A 21,083-nucleotide genomic window follows, 5' to 3' on the forward strand; every position below is an offset into this window, starting at 1 on the left:
CAGAGGCAAACAGGAGAAAATGTTAACAAAGTCTTCTTCTGAGTATCGGGAAACCAGGTGTTTTTTGTACAGAAAAATGGACTTAGAGCTCTAATGGTTGCACCAAATTATTACTTATAAATAACAAGACTCCAGAAGGATTCATGAATTCATTTTCTGTCCTAATAGTAGCACTTAAAGAAAGTTCTCATCGAATAATATTACACTAAGCCCGGAGATGAAAAATAAACTACACTGAGATGAGAATACTTGAAAGCTGCTCAAAACATCAGTTGCTAAACCTGGAATTTACCTCCAAATCTGTCTGAGTGGCAAGGAGCAAAAGCTTACCCACCATTTATTAAAAGCAATTTCTTCACCTTTAAGATGAGAATTTAGGTTGTGCGGGGACTAAAACTACAAGAAGAATGCTGCAGAAGGCCAATAAAGAAATTTTATGTGCAGAGGAATTTGCCATATATGTGTAAATGGTACAGTTATTTTGTAGATGATATGCATTTTTATTGCTTTAGTTTTATTTGTCATTTTCATTATTACTTGCCAGTGCTTAATGGCAAGAAATGGTTTTTTTTTTTTTTTTTTTTTTTTTTTTTTTATTTTTTCTTGCCAGGGCTTAATGGCAAAAAATGGTTTTTTTTTTTTTTTTTTTTTTTTGTAGCATAAAAGCAATAGCTGTGTTCACTTATGCATATTGATTTAATCAATGTTATTAACACAGTGCTTACTCTAGGAATGTAATATTATAATTATACACCAAAGGAATTTTTCAGACAAACGTTCCTTTCATGTCATTTTATATGTCAATTATAGGACAGTGTTATTTATTCATGGAATCTGGCATTATAATCACTCAAAATATATTGTTCTAAGCACAGCCTGCTTCAGAGAGATACTGAGACTCCAATGTTCCAAATCTCTCACAGTGATTATTAGATCTGCTCAAAGAAAAGGTCCCTGGCCTTACATTCAAATACGGGCAAATAAACGTGCATTTAAATGTGTAAGGTAAGTACTATTTTTTACGATTCCCCAAAGTAAAGTGCTACTTTCATCAAATAGAGAAATTGACAATCACAAGTCTTAGTTGAGCAAAAACTTATTATAACATCATAATTTATATTTATTGGTTTTCCATTTTTACAGTCAACCTATAGACACAGAATAATACAAGAGACTTAATTACATTTACAGAACATGATGTAAATGCTGAAATGGTGACTAACATAAATGGAAAGACAGAACTGACAGAAGTCAGCAGTAAGAAGAAAGAAAGCTACCTGATGTATAGGAGGCTAATTTCCTCCACCTGTGTAGTTAGGCATCAAAGAAATACCACCTCAAATTGAGGAATTAAGAAATGAAATCGGCCTGGTACAGTGGCTCATGCCTGTAATCCCAGCACTTTGGGAGGCCTAGGTGGGCAGATCATGAGGTCAGGAGTTCTAGACCAGCCTGACCAACATGGTGAAATCCCATCTCTACTAAAAACACAAAAATTAGCCGGGCGTTGTGACACACGCCTGGAATCCCAGCTACTCAGGAGACTGAGGCAGGAGAATCGCATGAACCTGGGAGGCGGAGGTTGCAGTGAGCCGAGATTGCACCACTGTACTCCAGCCTGGGTGACAGAGCGAGACTCTGACAAAAAAGAAAAAAAAAGAAAGAAAGAGAGAGAGAGAGAAAGAAAGAAAAGAAAGAGCAAGAGAAAGAAAATCAAGAAATAGAGATATAAGCATAAGCAAAGTGCATAAAGTAACATGAGTTATCATGAACTAAAAATAACAGAACCTATAAAGAAGAGGTTAAATCAAAAAAGGTGAATATACATAGGACAAATCCTTATCTTTAAGAGCAGAAATCAATGCTGATATATTTGATGAAACAAAGAGAAGTATAAATATATTGCTTTTTGTCACAGTAAAACTATTAAAAAATGAAACCAGAAATGGTAAATCCCCAGTCCTCCCCTTATTTGACCTGTCAGCGAACTTTTTCCCTGACATCTGGCCTCTCTAGGCTTTCAGCACACACTCTTCTCCTCTCCATCTTTCCTCCTGCTGCACTTGCCCTTTCCCAGACCTCCTGGCTGCTTCCTCCTCTCTAACTGGTTAATGTCAGCGTGTCCCTGGACCAGTTCTTGGCCCTCTTTTCTTCTCTTTCTGCATTCATTCCCTTGGTAGTGACAGTCTCTTGGCGTAGGATCATCTGCATATTTCTCTGAGATGTTGAAAAATGCAACCAGTTGTAATAATTTTAGTCGAAAAATATTTATGAGGCACTTATGATATCAAAAGCATGGTATGAGGTTCTCAAAGAGTGTTATTCACTAGAAATTTCTGTTAGGTAGAAGCATTCCATATCTGCACTGCCCAGTATGATAGCCACTAGCCACATGTGATTACTGAGGGCCTAAAATGTGGCTAGTGTGTATATGAGAAATTGCATTTTTAATTTTAAAAAATTTTAACGGCCACATGTGGCTAGTGGCTACTATACTGTACATTACATTTCTAGAGATGTGGCTATGAACAAGGAAAAGATCCCACTAAAGAAAAGACAGTGTGAGAAAATAGAGGTTAAAACAATTCTTTATCTCTACTATAAATGGGCCAAGTTCACTCAACTACATCATGTAAAGATTTTGGAAAACTAGTTCTAATTTTTACTGGCGAAAGATAAAGATAGCCAAATCAACTTTTGTCATTCTTACCATTATTTTGCTTATGATATTAGAATATCAATCCCATTTTTAACTCTGTAAATTCTGGTGGTTAGGGAATACAAAGTTAAGAACTAAACTAAAATCAAGGCACAATAGACTCATTCTAGCCAACTTAAATTTTCCATCTTCCTTGGGTTTCAACATTTTCTCTTCAGTTTCAAAGCTCTCATTAGAACTGTTGTTATTTAATCGGTCTCTAATTCTGGGCTTCTTACTCTGATTTTATTTCCTGATATTTATCACAGGCATTGTGAATATTTCCCTGCATCATTGATACTTGCCTTTTATCATGCAAGCCTTCTGTGTTTATAGTCCACTAACAGCTGCAATAATCTCAACTCATTCCTGGCTTGGAAGGGAAATATCTGACATTTCATCATTCTGGTTTACATATCACCATATTAGAATTCCTGTTTGTTTATTGTACATTTTCTCAGGGCAGATTTTCATATGGTGAATATCTAGGTTTTAGTTGCTTAGTCATTTTGAGTTTTTTTTTTTTAATTCCTTGTTTAAATTTTTTAAAACTATGTTTAGATGAATAAATGTCTGCTATACTTGCATACTGTTAACTACTCCTGTCTATTTCATATTCCAAAAGCCACACCCACCATTATTTTTAAGACATGCCTTTATCTCTGGCCTTCACTCTTGGCAGTGGAGCATGAGGCTGCTGTGGGACCAGTGACATTCATAAGTTTTCTAAGATACATTTTGTCTGGCTGAAAGGGTATTCTAGTCACCATTTTATTCCTTCCACAGGTTTTTAAAAGTTGTTAACAGCCCAACTTTTGCTTTGGTCTTTAAGCCTTGGAGCAAAGGTTAGAGTGAAAGGCCATGTCTTGCTGGAGTACCTAAACTTGACCTCTGTGATCAGGCTGTATCTTCATTTAAGAATCTCCTACTGAATGGAGAGATGGTCTGAGAAACTCATGTTTTTCCGAACCAGCAAGTTCTGGGTTTTCTACAGTCCCTTGAAATTCTATTTGCAAGCCAGCTGGTTATTTTCTGAGCTCATGATATCATATAGCTAATATTATATATTAGCTGGCTAAAAGAAGCCAGCCAATACTTCAACATTCTCATAGAAACCATCTTTCCCAAGTCCACAAGTTCATTGATTACATAGCTACCTTCCAGTTTACCACAGTTAGAGAACATGGGCCATCCCTTTTGCAGGCTGCTAATGATGGTTTCTTCAGTATTTTACCAACATATACCACCACCCAGTCCCACATAATTTAGGTTTTACTTATAGCCAGCACACCACTTGTTAATACGAATTTCTATATTCATTTGCAATTGGTACAGAAATCTTGCATAACGAACAGCTTTAAAAAACCTCAGTGGTCGGCCGGGCGCAGTGGCTCAAGCCTGTAATCCCAGCACTTTGGGAGGCCGAGACGGGCGGATCATGAGGTCAGGAGATCAAGACCATCCTGGCTAACACGGTGAAACCCCGTCTCTACCAAAAAAATACAAAATCTAGCCGGGCGAGGTGGCGGGCGCCTGTAGTCCCAGCTACTCGGGAGGCTGAGGCAGGAGAATGGCGGGAACCCGGGAGGCGGAGCTTGCAGTGAGCTGAGATCCGGCCACTGCACTCCAGCCCTGGCGACAGAGCCAGACTCCGTCTCAAAAACAAAAACAAACAAACAAAAAAAAAACAACAACAACAACAAAAAACAAAAAACAAAAAAAAAAAACCTCAGTGGTATGCAACGGATAGTTTGGATGTCCTCTTCAAATCTCCTGTTGAATTATAATCCCCAATGTTGGAGGTGGGACCTAGAGGGAGGTATTTCAGTCATGGGGGCAAATCCCTCGTGGCTTGGTGCTGTCTTCACAATAGTGAGAGTTCTCTCAAGATCTGGTTGTTGTAAAATGTGGTAGCTACCCCCAGCTCTCTCTTTCTCTTGCTCCTGCTCTGGTCATGTGATGTGCAAGCTCCTGCTTTGCTTTCCACCATGACTGTAAGCTTCCTGAGGTCTCCCCAGAAGCAGATGCCAGTGCTATGCTTCCTGTACAGCCTGCAGAACCATGAGCAAATTAAACGTCTTTTCTTAAAAATTACCCAGTCTCAAATATTTCTCTATAGCAATGTAAATACGGCCTAACACAGCAACAATAAACATTTATTTAGCTCACGTTATCCATAGATTGGCTGGGGAAGGGTCTGCTTAGCCATGCAAATATGGCCTAACACAGCAACAACGAACGTTTATTTAGCTCATGGTATCTGTAGATTGGCTGGGGCAGGGTCTGCTTATCCAGACCCTAGGGCAACTCGGCTGGGTGGCTGAGCACTATGTATCTCATTCCCCTTCTGGAACCTGCGAACTAACCTGGTCATGTTCCTTTCATGGAAACAGCGGATGTACAAGAACCCAGGACTTACCATACAAGAGCATTTTCAGCCTTTGTTGAGTCACAACTGCTAACATCCCATTAGCCAAAGCAAATCACATTCTAAGACCAAACTCAAGGAGTGGTGAAATACTTTCTATCCACTATGAAGCCAAAGAAAGCCATATGGTGAAGTCCAACTTCAGAGAAGTTTACTCCTTTCATGAAAGTGAGAAGGGAGGGAATATATCTGACAAGAGGTAAATCTCACATACACATGCACACACCCTTCTTGTTTCTACTTTACTTTCATAATTCCTACATAAGTTAGGCACCTTTTAGTATATGCAACTAAAATAAATCTGGCGAAGCTAATCACAAAGAAATTCATCAAAAGAGTATGGGGAAATTCATAGAATTAAAAAACAAAATCTGACCATACAGACCTCAGAAAGGATTAGAACCAGAAAACTCAAAAGGTCTAAGTAGCAGAAACTAGTAGGCAGTCTCGGGTCACAGAATGGGGACAATTTTCCATCAAGTCACTCAGCTGAGGATTCAAATTCTCAAGGGAGACAGTCTAATTGAGAATTCTGCCCAGCCTTGGGCCAGTAAGGGGTCAAGACACTGTCCTACCAAATCTGCAAATAACAGGGAAAATCTGACCCCAAAGGAAAATCAATGTTTTGTTATCAGGAGTTGAGAGGACTGCGTGCTAAGAAGACAAAAATAACGGGTGTGCCCACCAGCTACCTTATGAGCCGATCTCTCAGGATTTAAGGACATTAAACTTGTCAAAAGTAGTATATTATGCAAACCCACTTACATATGTTTATCCAATTAAAATTTGTATGAAGAAATAAACCTATGTTACCGTGCCAGTCACAGTGACTCATGCCTATAATCCCAGCACTTTGGGAGGCCAAGGCAGGAGGATTGCTTGAGGCCAGGAATTCAAGATCAACCTGGCCAACATATTTAATTTTAATAAAATTTAATTTAAAAAATAAAAAAGGAAACAAGCCTATGTTAGTCTAATACACATTGTTCATCAGAGGTCTTGGAATCAGAAGACTTAAAGTTCCAAGTCTACCTTTTACCATTTATATGACCATGGGCAAGTCACTGGCCCACAGTCATAAAACAAGAAAAACCTGCTTTATCATAAAACAAGAAAAACCTGCTTTATCAATTTCAGTGCATTGTTGTGAAGCTCGAATGTATTCACAGATACATATACAAAAGTGCTTCAAAACCTGTAAAGTTACTCCCACGTGACAGCAACTCTTATGTGTCTCATAAGAGTCTCATAAGAGGGGCTCTCCCTTCCCCGGTAGCTTGCTCATTCATGACTGCTACTTTCTACAGTCATGCCCCAGGTTATGTCTCACCTTGTGACTGATCTCTAGTTGTTCTTCCATTCAGGTAGCAGAATAATATTTTTGCAGGATTATCTTATTTGGTTTTATCTCATGGTAATTTCCCCTCACACAAGCAAAGTTGTAAACTGGTATCAGTTTACAATTTCTTACAAGACTCATCAGCACAACCTCCACAACCTGTGCCTATTTATTGTTTCATCTAGAAATGCAGGCAGGTCAGAAAAACTTTTCCTATTTAAGTTAATTAGTTATAATTATAAGAAAAAGACACTCTGAATGTAGCATCCCCAAAGAATAAAGAAGGGAAGAGGGAACGGTTATTTGCATGCCACTGTTGGAATACAGTCTTAGCGAGGTCCAATGCTGGGGTCTATTACTGTATTCCACTATCATAAGAAGTACTTAGGATACTTCCAGTTCAATATTCCATTCGCACAAGTACTAGGTTGGGAAAGTATTCAATAGTCATACAAGGTGAAGTGGCAGAGGCAGACAGAGAGAGTCAGACAAAGGTATAAAGAAATACTTTTCTGCACTGAAAATTCGAACTCACATGATCACACCACTGCACTCCAGCCTGGGCAACAGAGCAAGACCCTGTATCAAAAAAAAAAAAAAAAAAAAAAAAAAAAAAAAGGGAAGTTCAGAGTTGGCCGAATGAATAGCAGAGACTGTGTATATGCTAAACAACACCTTACTTAATTCCATACTTAATGCCTTTCACCCTTTTGTATATTTTCCATTGGAACAAACTTGCAAAAGAAAAGGAACAGGAAATAGCAGAATATCCAAACAACCTTCATGTAGTCTGCTGAGGGAGCATAAAATACACAAAAGTGGCTCAGCGAGGCAGTCCTTGAAAGATTCGCCCCAGCTGGGGCAACACTGCCTTACCTTCGACAGCAGCTTGAAGTTGATAACTTGGTGAAGACTGTACACAAGGAGCGGGCATCAGCTCCCCAAGGGCCCCACACAGAAGCCCTGGTATCTTGAATTCCTCCTCGAAGGTCGTGTAGCCACGCCCACAGGCGCACAGAGGGACGCTCAGCCCTCACCGCCTAAAGATGGAGCCTCCCGGGCGCGGTGGCTCACGCCTGTAATCCCAGCACTTTGGGAGGCCGAGACGGGCGGATCACGAGGTCAGAAGATCGAGACCCTCCTGGCTAACACAGTGAAACCCCATCTCTACTAAAAAATACAAAAAAATTAGCCGGGCGTAGCGGCGGGCGCCTGTAGTCCCAGCTACTCGGGAGGCTGAGGCAGGAGAATGGCGTGAACCCGGGAGGCGGAGCTTGCAGTGAGCCGAGATCGCGCCACTGCACTCCAGCCTGGGAGCAGAGCGAGACTCCGTCTCCAAAAAAAAAAAAAAAAAAAAAAAATGGAGCCTCATCGGGCTCTCCCTTCCCGGGTGGCTTGCTCATTCATGACTGCTACTTTCTACAGTCATGCCCCAGATTACGTCTCACCTTGTGACTGATCTCTAGTTGTTCTTCCATTCATGTAGCAGAATAATATTTTTGCAGCATTATCGTATTTGGTTTTATCTCATGGTAATTTTCCCTCACACAAGCGAAGAGTAGGCTCAAGAGTCCCTTGCCCCAGAGGAACTGGTGTGGCAGAATCTCCAGGGCATGTGTGGCTCCAGGAACTTCCGCCCCTCGGAGATCATGCTGGTGCCTCTGACGCGGACATCACCGCAGGGGGCTGCTTCTGGGAAGATGGAACAAATCAATGGGGGAAGAAGTTCCCTGCAGGTAGAAAAAGGTTTCCTGAGCTGAGGTAAGAATAAGGGAGAAAGTGATGCGGGCAAAGTCCTGAGTGGGTCTCAGGAAGAACGCCTCCCCACACAGACACACAGACACACATGGTCACAGAGACCCAGACACACATGGTCACACAGACACACACACACATACAGATAGACACACAGAGACATGTATGGTCATAGCAACAGCCACATGGAGCATATAACACCAGGCCACACAGAAATGTATATTTAAACCACAAAATATAAAGCAGCTAGAAGACCAACCATAGACACATAGATTGCACAATGCAACAAACCATATTTATAACAACACAATGGGGCACACAACATATACAGAAAGCCACACATAGAGACACACATGGACATATATACATGAGCACACATACAGATAGACATGGACACACATACACACATGGACACATATATAGGCACACAAACGCACATGGACACACAAACAGATACACAGACACACATATGCATATAGGCACAGACACGGATACCCATGGACACCCAGGACACACACAAGGACATACACATGAAAACACCCTCCTCTCCTGTTCTCATTCTTGGACAGGCCTTTGTGGGCTGTGTCCAGGTGACTGGGCCATGGGAAGCCCCGCTAAAATCACCATATTCCAGCTTACAGTCCCTCAGTTATTAGACTTAAAGAAGCCCAAAAGGAAAAGAATAAGATGGTCTCAATCCATGGGCACCCAAGGACCAGGCAGCTCATACAAGTCCCAGAAGATACCACAATGGAAAAAAAAAAAAAACACAAGAGTAAACATTTTCTTGACATCCCTAGTGTTCTTACTTATATATTTAATAAATATTGATTCACTGAAGAAATGGTATTAACTAGAAGATAATGATCGTTTTAATGTCAATTCATTTAGCATAGTATTCTGCATTCTCAAGTGATCCATCCACCTCGGCCTCCCAAAGTGCTGGGATTACAGGCATGAGCCACTGTGTCCAACCAGGTTAATTAACTCTTTGTGCACATATCCAGAGTTATACCCAGATAGACACACGTGGATACATATCCAGATCGACACATATAGATGCACAGACACACAGGAACACACATGTTGGGCACATGTTATCTCATTGAGTCCATAAAAGAACTACTTTTATAAGTGAGAATACTGAGGGCCATGGTGATAGTGACTAATCTAAAGCCAGACAGTAAAAGACAAGGAATGGATTTGAACCTGATTTTCTGTTATGTTCTATTCTCTTCCCAATATCCTAATGAACCAAACTTGCCAGAAAGGCATTGTTATAAGTGATTGTTAGGCCTTTCATTCAGGCCACAGTATTTTATTGCTCAATAGGAACTGGCAAAAGAGATTCTTACCTTATTGGTCAAAAACATCATTTTTATTCATGAAAAAAGACTTTCACAGGGTGATTGCTCATCAGAAGGCATCTGATTTCCATCTGGAAAACAGGCAACAATCTCATATGTGATTCAGTTTAAATATCCTTCTTTATTTCAAATTCTTTCTGGATTTATTTGCCTTTCATGAAAGACAGACTTACTGTCCCAATGGTTATTACTATACCGCTGAAGACATTGTAAGTGCTCAGAGAGGCAACTTCTAACAAAATGAGGAAAAACAATTTATAAAAGATGTATAGAATTAATACTTCTGGTAGTTCATTTGTGCATCTTCTGTTTGCAAAGAAATTTCTCTCGAACTCTACAATTAAATTGTAAATGAATTCTAGAGTAAAACTGATTATGTCATCTTTCAGACAAAATTCTTAGGACTGACATGCTGCCCTAGGGTTGGCGAAATGTCAGGGAGCTTAGGGGAGAAACACAGGTGAAATAAGTCCATAGTACTGCACCTGAGACCCTCATTAAATTGTGAGTTGCATGATGAAGAGACCATGTAATATCTCTCCTGCTATACCTGGAATTTCTCTTCAACATAATGTACTTAATTTAGCCAACACAGTGCCACATTTAGACAGAGGTAAAGAAATGTACACATTAAATGAATGCTGCAGCGTGCATACAAAATTGAATTAGTCTTGGCCGGGTGCAGCGGCTCACACCTGTAATCCCAGCACTTTGGGAAGCCAGGGCAAGTGGATCACCTGAGGTCAGAAGTTCGAGACCAGCCTGGGCAACATGTTGAAACCCCATCTCTACTAAAAATGCAAACATTAACTGGGCATGGTAGCGTAATCCCACCTACTTGGGAGGCTGAGGCAGGAGCATTGTTTGAACCCAGGAGGCAGAGGCTGCAGTGAGCCAAGATCGCACCACTGCACTCCAGCCTGGGCAACAGAGAGATTAAAAAAAAAAGAAAGAAAGAAAGACACCACAAAATTCAATTATTCTTGTAATTGCTTCAACATAGTAGCAATGCAGCTAGTTTGGGGTGACTGTCACAAGGCAGAAACAACCTTGATACCCATCTGCCAGAACCAGGAAACCTTGGTTTGCCCTGGACAGCCCTGGTTCCCACTGTCGAGCCAATACAACCATTAATAGGTCTTCTCTTCACTTTCAAATGTGTCCCCATTACAACAAATTATATAGTCACTTTATTTCTGAGTGACTTTCATTTCTGCACAAACATCACTGTTTCTTAATTTGCCAATTATGCTGGGAATCCTGCCATGCAAAGAGAAGAGTGATGAGTATAGATGCAAGTGTCTCCAGATTAAAGAAAGCATGGAGTAAATCAATAGTAACAATAACACCACCTTAGATCTCCATCACGAATACCTGAGGAGACATGAATTTTTAAAAAACTTTTCTCATTAAGTTCTTACAGAGAGGCAAATGCAGTCATTATCACCACATGACAGGTGAAATCAAGCAAAGTTAGTTAAAAAGCATCTGACAACCCGATTCCTCAAGGATCTAGAACTAGAAAGACCATTTGACCCAGCCATCCCATTACTGGGTGTATACCCAAAAGATTATAAATCATGCTTTTATAAAGACATATGCACACGTATGTTTATTGTGGCACTGTTCACAATAGCAAAGACTTGGAACCAACCCAAATGTCCACAAATGATAGACTGGATTAAGAAAATGTGGCACATATACACACCATGGAATACTATGCAGCCATAAAAAAAGATGAGTTCATATCCTTTGTAGGGACATGGATGAAGCTGGAAACCATCATTCTGAGCAAACTATTGCAAGGACAGAAAACCAAACACCGCATGTTCTGACTCATAGGTGGGAGTTGAACAATGAGAACACTTGGACACAGGATGGGGAACATCACATACCGGGTCCTGTCGTGGAGTGAGGGGAGAGGGGAGGGATAGCATTAGGAGATATACCTAATGTAAATGAAGAGTTAATGGGTGCAGCACACCAACATGGCACATGTATACACATGTAACAAACCTGCACATTGTACACATGTACCCTGGAACTTAAAGTATTAAAAAAAAAAAAAAAGCATCTGACCACCTACTACTTGGTGATGAGCATAATTATAGGTGATTGGACATGAAAGCACCTAAAAATAAAACATATTGTTCTATCCTCAAGGTGCTTGGAACCTATTGTGGGAAAGCCCAGGCCAATGAAGAAAAAGTAAGAAGTACTAAATGACAGGTACAGACTGTTACGTGCAGATGTTGAAAGATCCCTCTCCAGGTTACATGAGAAATATGTGTCAGGGTTAAGAATAGAAGGAGTAGAAAGAAAATAAACATTTATCAAGCACATACTATAAGCTTTACATCTACGCACCAGCTTTATGTCTTATCTCACTTAATTCTCATTACAAGCCCTAGAAACAGACTCTTAAAGGAAGGAACTGGCCTGAGGTCACCCAGGGTCCACTCCAGACAACAGAGGCCAAAGCCTATGTTCCCTCCCCTATACTACATGAATTGCCTTCATTTTTCATATCCCAGGGCAGAATTGGCGAATAACAGGAATCCATCAATTGTCTATACTCAGGAGAAATCAATTCAAAATTGTACAAAATGTAATACCAAAAAAAAATTAAAATCAGATTTTTTTTGAACTGTAAAAAATGAAAGAAGACTGCTACACCACATTTCCCTCATTCAATTTCAACAGCAAATTCCCACGCAGTTGTGTACGATTAGAGAAAGAAAGAAAAAAATGGGGGGATTGTGTAAAAAGACATAGTGATCCAAGAAGTGTTTGTTGAGCTCCTCATGTTGAATTCCGCAGGAAGACTCCCCTATGGAATATATTACCATCTGTTTGCTCTTCTCCTAATGCTAATCAGAACAAAATCCCCTATTCTGTGCTGCCATCATTGTATAGTAGGGTCAGGAATTGCTGAGCTCTGCTGAAGGCTTCAAAGCCTCTGTCCTGTTGTTGATTCAACTCTCCCTACCCCTCAATTTATCAGATAGTTTGCAGTTGCAAAGCAAGGTTTTGGATGGAGAAAGGGAGTTGGAAGGAGAATTGAGACACAATTCCTACCCACTTGTACTATCCAGCAGGAAAGCAGAACCAGTGTGTGTACAAGAGAAGTCACAATGCAGTGAAACAAGAGTGAGGTAAATCATGTGCCCTTGAAGACACTAGTGCCCAGTCACAACGAACTCCCCTCTCCCTTTCTCTCCCACAGATGAGCATGAATGTTCTTATTGAAACAGGGCACCTAATACCGTCTAGGACTTCTTCACTGGTTTGTTATAAGAATGTAATTTTTTATTGAAACAAAATCACTGAATGTGCACTTTGAAAACTCTAGCATACAAATGAAAGGTATTATTTTTAAAGAAAACTGAGGCCCACTGTTTAATGCAAATCCACACTGTCCTGCTAAATGATGAATCAAACAGGCTAACGTGCATCTGCTGAGAACTGCGAGTGCACTTGGAGTCTTGGGTTCCTCCCATCTCTGCAGCCTCCCTGCCTGGTCTCTGTCCACTCTCCTCTTGCAGCCCAGCCAAGGCCCTCTTTCACATTGAACTGCCTTCTCCGATGATCTCATGCACACTCATGCTTCAGTTCTCTGTTGACCCGAAGTTATGCCTCCAGCCCAGACGTCTCTGAACTCCAGACTCATACATTTCCTGCCTAGTGGAGATTTCCACTTAGAAGTCTCTAAAGCCTGTCCAAAAGGAACTCGCTATCTGCCTACTCCTCCAAAGAATATGTCCACTTCCCATGTTCCCATTCTCAGTGAGTTCCGCTTGCCATTTACTAGTTACCCAAGTCAGAACATGGCCATGAACTCGGCACCTCCTGCCCCTTCTCCTTCTATACAGAATTTTCTTCTTTCACTTAGCTTGTTTAGGATATCATAGAGGGAGGGAAGTTGGAAGATAATATTTCTTATGCATGGGCTTCTAGGAAAATGCTTTTTTTTTGAGACAGGGTCTCACTCTGTCACCCAGATTAGAGTGCAGTGGCACGATCACAGCTCACTGCAGCCTTGATCTCCCCGGCTCCAGCAATCCTCAGCCTCCTGAGTATCTGGAACCACAGGAGCATGCCACCATGCCTGGTTAATTTTTGTAGTTTTTGCAGAGATGGGGTTTTGCCATGCTGCCCAGACTGGTCTTAAACTCCTGGGCTCAAGCAATCTGCCTGCCTTGGCCTCCCAAAGTGCTGGGATTACAGGTGTGAGCCACCGTGACCGGCCACCAAATGCGATTATCACTCTAGCCCCAAGAAATGAACAAGATGATTCCACCTGCTTAGAACACACTGACAGTATAGTTTGTGTACAGATGTGATGTTTGACTTTAAGACGGTGACTCGTTTTTTTGCTGTTGTTGGGCTTGCCTGCTTTTTGATGTACCTGAGCGAATCATGAGCTAGATGAGTCTCTGCACCCTAGCTTGCATGAGCTTGGTTGTTTTCACTGGCAGCCCTGACTCTACCAGTCTGTCCTGCCAAAGGACGAGGCCTCAGGTCCCTTCCCAAAAATGGACTGAGGTAACAGGACCCACAACCGACTATTGCTGTTGCTCCGCTGGGACCTGCCACCATACTGGCTATCCCCACTCTACTCCCGGTGAAGTATTATACATTAAATGCAGATGTGGCTGGCTCCACCTGCCAGCACCATGCATGTTACCCTGCCCAGGGTCTGAAAGCAGTGACCCTTCCCCTCTCCAGAGCTGGACTCACCCTTTACCCTCAGTAGGTGTAGGGGTGCTAAAGGCAGTCACAAAGTTTGCTTTACTTTTACTCTTATTATATGAGTCTGTATTCTGAGAGAGGCCCAATCAGTTGAAGGAAAGGTACCTATGCTTTGTTCCCTCTTTGGCATTAGCACTTAACCAGTCTAAAGCACACGGGAACCCTACATACTTGAGCCTCATTGCAGAGCCACAGTACTCAGCAGCACAGCAGTGTATCTGAGGAGTCCTGCCACCAGGAACCTGCTTGCTTTCCTTTAGTCTAGTTTCCCAAGCTATTTTGAACATGGAACACTTTCGGACAACCTGCTTTATAGGGATCCATGTTGATAAAGACTGGCAAAAGTCCTGGGGGCTTTGCAAGGAGCTCATGCTGCAGGATGCTCTGGGTGAGCCCAGACTGATTTAAGCTTTCATTTGGGTCAGAACAGGTGGCCTAGGAAGGGTTGAAATAATCTGCATGTGAGCTCCAGATCTTGTGCTGGTGAAGTGGGTGGAGTTGGTGCAGGAGAACCCGAAAGGAGGAAGAGAACAGGGAGCAGAGAGGCCAGAAGGAACAGTGTGGGATCTGCCTCCTCCTGCCACCCCTACCCTTCCTACACACCTTCCACGGCCTCTAGCTTGAGCACCTGGACAAAGAAAGCTCAGAGTAGCTCTGAAAACCATGGCATGGTAGGCGCAGTAAGACTGCGAACAAAGTGGGAGCCACTTGGGGCCTAGAGCAATACTGAGTTGAAAAGATAAACATTCTCTTTTTAAATTTCAACTTTTATTTTAGATACAGGGGGCACATGTGTAGGTTTGTTACATGGGAATATTATGTGATGCTGAGGTATGGGTATGGCTCCCACCACACAAGTAGTGAGCATAGTACCCAATAGGTAGTTACCCACCCATACCCCATTTTTTCCTCCTCCCTCCAGTAGTCCACATGTCTATTGTTCCTATATTTATGCCCATGTGTGCTAAATATTTAGCTCCCACTTACAAGTGGGAACATAGGGTATTTGGTTTTCTGTTCCTGTGTTAGTTCACTTAGGATTATGGCCTCCAACTGCATCCATGTTGCTGTAAAAGACATGATTTCATTCCTTTTATGGTGGTTTAGTATTCTGTCACGTATATGTACCACATTTTCTTTATACAATCTACCACTGATGGGCACCTGGGTTGATTCCATGTCTTTACTATTGTGAATAGTGCAGCAATGACCATACAAGTGCATATGTATTTTAGGTGGAATGATTTATTTTCCTTTGAGTATATATGCCCAATAATGAGATTGCTGGGTCAAATGGTAGCTCTGTTTTAAGTTGAGAAATCTTCAGACTGTTTTCCAGAGTGGCTGCGCTAACTTACATTCCCACCAGCAGGGTGTAAGTGTTCCCTTCTTTTTGCAGTCTCATCAGCATCTGTTGTTTTTGGACTTTGAAGTGATAGTCATGGTGACTGGCGTGAGGTGGTATTTCACTGTGGTTTTGCTTTGTATTTCTCTGATGATTACTGATGCTGAGCAATTTTTCATGTTTTTTGACCACTTGTATGTCCTTTTTGAGAAGTGTCTGTTCATGTCCTTCACCCATTTTTAACGAAGTTGTTTTTTATCTTGTTGATTTGCTCAAGTTCCCTATAAATTTTGCATATTTCGCCTTTGTGAATGTCTTCCCGCATTTGGTAGGCTGTCTGTTTACTCTGCTGACACTCTGCTTTGCCACTTCATCCCCATCCCCATTTTCTGGCTACAAACTGCAGCATAACTTTGGCCCCTAAGCTCAAAAAGAACGGCCTGGAGGGAAGCAGCCACTGAAGAACAAGTAAAGGACCAGGCCAAGGTGTCCAGAGGGGAAGACAGATCCAGACTTGTCACTGAGCACAGGCAAGATATCAAATGCAGGAGCATGGAAGGATAAAACCACCACCAGTAGGCCTTACTGTGCCTATAATTACACTCAGAGGCTGGGGAGCCCGGGCACTCGGACTCTATTCCTTTCGCTGTTAACCTTCTGGTTTCCTCCTTTCCTTTTTCCCAGGCCACACTTTCCCCTCCCTCACAGTCTCTCTGGAACAATCAGATTCAAGGAGGAAGTAACTGACAGGCAGGGCCTTTTCTGTTTTATTCAGGCAACTCAGTGGGTGGTGGTGTCAAGGCCCCCCATGGGGTTACTGTACATGAAACAAGTCCATAAAACAAACGGTCAAACTCGGGTCGGGACTGTTGCTAGTAAAGGGAGTTCCCGTTGTCTTAAATCACCCTGGATTGTTTACTGCAAAAGGCAGCGGTTAATCTGAAACACAGACAGAAATAACTGCAGCCTTGTGCCTCTGCATGTCTTGGCTGAGCCCAACTTTTGCATTCTAAGCACTGGAAGTAGCAAGTGGCCAGGATGGCTGGAAGCCAAAAAGTAATGTTTCCTTTTGCTGTTGTTGAGAAAGGCATTCAGGAAAACAATTGAGCACAATAAGGGCCTTCCTGTTCCGGCAAGCAGGCAGCCGTGTGAACCACCCGGCAGACGTGGAGTGAGTCATCCTGGTGCACTGAGAGCTTCCTTTGCCTTTGTCAATAAGCTCGCTCAGAAGCAGCTGTGGGGAGCATACAAACAGCCCCAGCAGGCTGCAGTACTGCGGATTGCTCACCTATTCTCATTTCCGAAATCCATTTCTCCCATTTCTCCAGGCACCGCAGGATTCCCCCTCAACAAAGTCAGTGTTTACACGCAGGGAAATGTCACAAACACATTTTGGTTGGGAAAGGCATTGGCCATACATTTCCCTCCAGCCGGGAAGCCAGTTCTGCAAGGGAAAGCTCACTGAGGCTTGCTCTTAGAACATTCGAAATGCCTAAATTTCATGGGCTTTTCATTATGTGGTGTACACAAACTGTGGTGACTAACATGCCCTTGGCTAATTGTAGCTGACCATAAGGGGCAAATGACAATGATTGAGTTCAAATGAAACCAGCTATGGACAAAATTGGTTAGAATGAGACAGGAAAGAGAGAACACCTTAAAATGTGTTTTGACCTTTAATTTTTCAGGCAATGAAACTGAAATACTAAGTTGTACTGAGATGTCCTGGGTCACTGAGAAGGACCTGGAGAGATGTAGGATGGTCAGTGATTCCTTCATAGTGGTCAAGACGGAGCATGCTCTCTCTCGCTTTTCCTTTCCCTTTCTATCAATCTCTCTCCCTTTCTTTTTGCCTCTCTCACCTACTTCTAGGGTATTCCATTTTGCCATGAATGGAATCTAAAGTCTAAAAGATCTTTCAGAGCATAACCCAGTAGAGATGGTAGACTTGACGTCATTCCTCATACCCTGTTTCAGGACCCCACCTACAATGGTGCTTACACCAGAGTTAGAATGATTGACATTAAGTTTTAAGCATCCATTTTGCCTGCTCAAAAAGAGTTGCCACTAGCCATTCATGTTTTAATACAGCGAGACAATCTATTTAGGTAAGAGACAATATGCTGTATAGTATTTTGGAACGACTGTGAGTTTGGAGTCAAATGACACTGTTTGGGCCTGAACTGTTCTGTTTTCTAGATTTACCACCTGGAGAAGTCATCTGACTTCACTGTGCCTCAGTTTCCTCATCTTAGAATGGGGATAATAATAGTGTCTACCTCACAGAATTGCTATGAGGATTAAATGAGATGACCTACATAGCTAATTTTACTTAGAGTCTTACTCAGTGCCCAATAAATGTAATTAATAATACTACTACCACTACTACCATCACTACTACTACAAACACTAATAAACTAATCAAATAGCCATTCAACTAATTATTTTAATTAAAGGTCTAATAAACCGGGTTTGGCCAAGCTAAAAGCATATTATCACCCCTTAAAAAGGTATAGCCTCTCTCTTCTGCCAAACTAAAACTAGGCTTCTTAGGGGAAGATGTTTTTGATGAAGGATGAAGGTGATTTCAGTTGAAGAGTAGTATCATTTTGCAATTATAGTAGAAAATATTTCAAAAACATGCAAGGTTAGAGAAGAGTAAAGCTATCAGATTTCTCTAAAAAATTTGTTGATCATGGAAATTGATACATAGTTACTAGAAATTCACATTTAAAACACACTTATGTTTCAACTAAAGAAATCAGTTAAAGCAAACAAAAACATTAATTTGTATTACATTAAAATACATGCCAGATTTGTGCACTAACTGGATTAGGCTTATCATTAGAGGAAATTCTAGGCTATGTATTCTCTTCACTCAATATGAAGCAATCTAAAAAACAAATACACTTGAAAATCCATTCTTACAAGTCAGGTGGCAGCCTCTTGCACATCTCCGTCAGTCAATAAGAAAACATTTTAAACTGAGCTACTCTGAAGAAGCTCAGACATTCTTTAAGTTAAGGCACATCTCATTTCCCAGCCACAATCTGCATCCCTAAGAGAGATGCAACTTTGATCCGAACAGTTCCGTGAAAGAAACATTTCCACAAAATCAAGAAAACCCAAACTTCAGCAAGATTTTGGCAGTGTGGCCAGAAATTTAAGAATAATTCTGGTTAATATACCCAAAGTTTTTACCAGTGGTCTTAGTGAGCAAGGTCCATTTTCAGCTCAGTCAGATCTTTGGGAAACTGAACCACAGAAAGAACGTTGATGCTGAGTAACTCAGACATATCCCGTGGTTTTGTGCTTCAAAGGTAGCCACAAATTCTTAAGATATGATTCATAGTCATCAAAATCTATGAATCTCCTCTGAAATTGTTCTTTCACTTCTACTAAATAGCTCTGTAATTCTTCAAATCTGTGACGCCATTGAGGTCAAGGAAGTTCAACAGTAAATTATGAATGCAGTAGGAAATGAGAGTAGTTATTAACTGCTTGACCAGTTGGCCAGTTAGAACCTGCGTTTCCTTGAACAAGGAAAAGAGAGAAGTCAGGGTTCATGGAAGAGCTACTGAAACAGATATTCAAAGCCCACGGGCTTCTGTCATCCAGGATTATGTGCCAAAATTTGAAAATTCTATCAAACAACCTAAGTCCATACATATGCCAGTCAGGAGAATTTAGGAGCTAGGCTACATCAGAAAAAATGCTAGGGAGAAGAAACCTATTGATTCCGCCAGAAGAAATACTCTATTAATTCTTTACTCCAAAGCAGGGAACCATAAAAATGCTCAGGGAACCTATATAAGGAATGCCACTCTAGGCATTCCTTATCAGTTAGTTTTTATTATATAAGAAACCACTACAAAACACAGTGGCTTAGAACAGTAGCCATTTATTTAGCTCACAGTTCTTCAGGTTGGTAATAGGGCTGTGATCATCTGGACAGTTCTTCTGGTTTCAGCTCGGTTTATAAATAGGTCTGTGGTTGGCTGCTAGGCCTGTAGGCTGCTCTAGAAGAGTATCAGCTGTGATAGCTAGTCTTTATTCCACAAAATCTTTCATCCTCCAAAAGTTAGCCAGGGCTTGTTCATAAATTATCTGAGCAGTGTTCCAAAACGGAACAAGAAAGGTGCAAGGCCTCTTGGAATCTATGTTCAAAACTAGCACACTGCCGTTTCCACCACATTCCATTGCCAAAGCAAGTTACAGAGTCAACCTAGATTCAAGAAGTAGGGAAATCAATTCCACCTATTGATAAGAGGAGTTTCAGAGTCAAATCCAGGCATAAAAAAATGTGGCCACTTTTGCAATCCAACAAAACCCTCTCTCCCACATGCTCCTTAATGTCCCACTAGCTAAACCAACAAGACAGATCATAGTCAGCATTGACTGAGTGCAGCATTTCTGTTTAAGACAAATCAGAGCAACAGCAAGAATGCCTGATGTTCCTTCATGGCAGCCTTCCCACTATTTGGTACTCTCAAGATGGGAGATAATCCTTTTTGCATGAGTAGTAGATAGCTACTGCTTCCCAGAGTAGTAGACAGATGTCCCAAGTAACTTTGTAGTAAAGTTCAGCTTTGCGTCTCTGGACAAATAACTGGAAATGGTGACAGGAAGGAAAGCACAGTTGGAATACCTGAGCTGAGAGAGCCAGAGGAAAAACACGGAGATCCTGATAAAAGAGGACTCGTGCTCCTCTGGGAAATTGAGATTTTATTTTATGCTTCATATAAACTAAAACTACTATGATAGTTCATTTTACATGCCAACCTGACTGGGCCATGACATACCTAGATATCTGGTCAAACATTTTCCTCAGCATATCTGTGAGGGTGTCTTGGGATGACTTTAATGTAACATGTATGGGGCTCATCCAATCCATCGAAGACTTGAATAGAACAAAAGGTTAAGTCTCCCCCAAATACCAGGGAACTCCTCTTGCCAGATTGCCTTTGAACTGGGACATTGGTTACTTCCTGCCTTTGGACTCAAGCATCAGCTCTTTCTGGGTCTCAAGCCTGCCAGCCTTCAGACTGGAATCACACCATTGGCTCTCCTGGATCTCTGGCTGCTTGCCAACTTACAGATCTTGAGATTTGGCATTCTCCATAATCATGAGCCAATTCCTTACAATAAACATACACAAACACACACACATACACACACACACACACACACACACACACACACACCATCCTATTGATTCTGTTTCCCTGAAGAACTCTAATACAACGACTTATTGGGATATTGTGCCAGGCAAAAGGGCAAATGAATATTTGATGCCTGGTAAAGGTAAATGACTGGTTTGTACCCAGGTTTGCCATCCCTTGTTTCTTTCACTGTTAACAAATAATCCCAGGCATCATGGGAAGAATATAAACCTTGAA

This window comes from Rhinopithecus bieti, unplaced genomic scaffold (genome assembly GCF_001698545.2).
Source record: "Rhinopithecus bieti isolate Rb0 unplaced genomic scaffold, ASM169854v2 scaffold_15336, whole genome shotgun sequence".
NCBI classification, from domain to species: domain Eukaryota; kingdom Metazoa; phylum Chordata; class Mammalia; order Primates; family Cercopithecidae; genus Rhinopithecus; species Rhinopithecus bieti.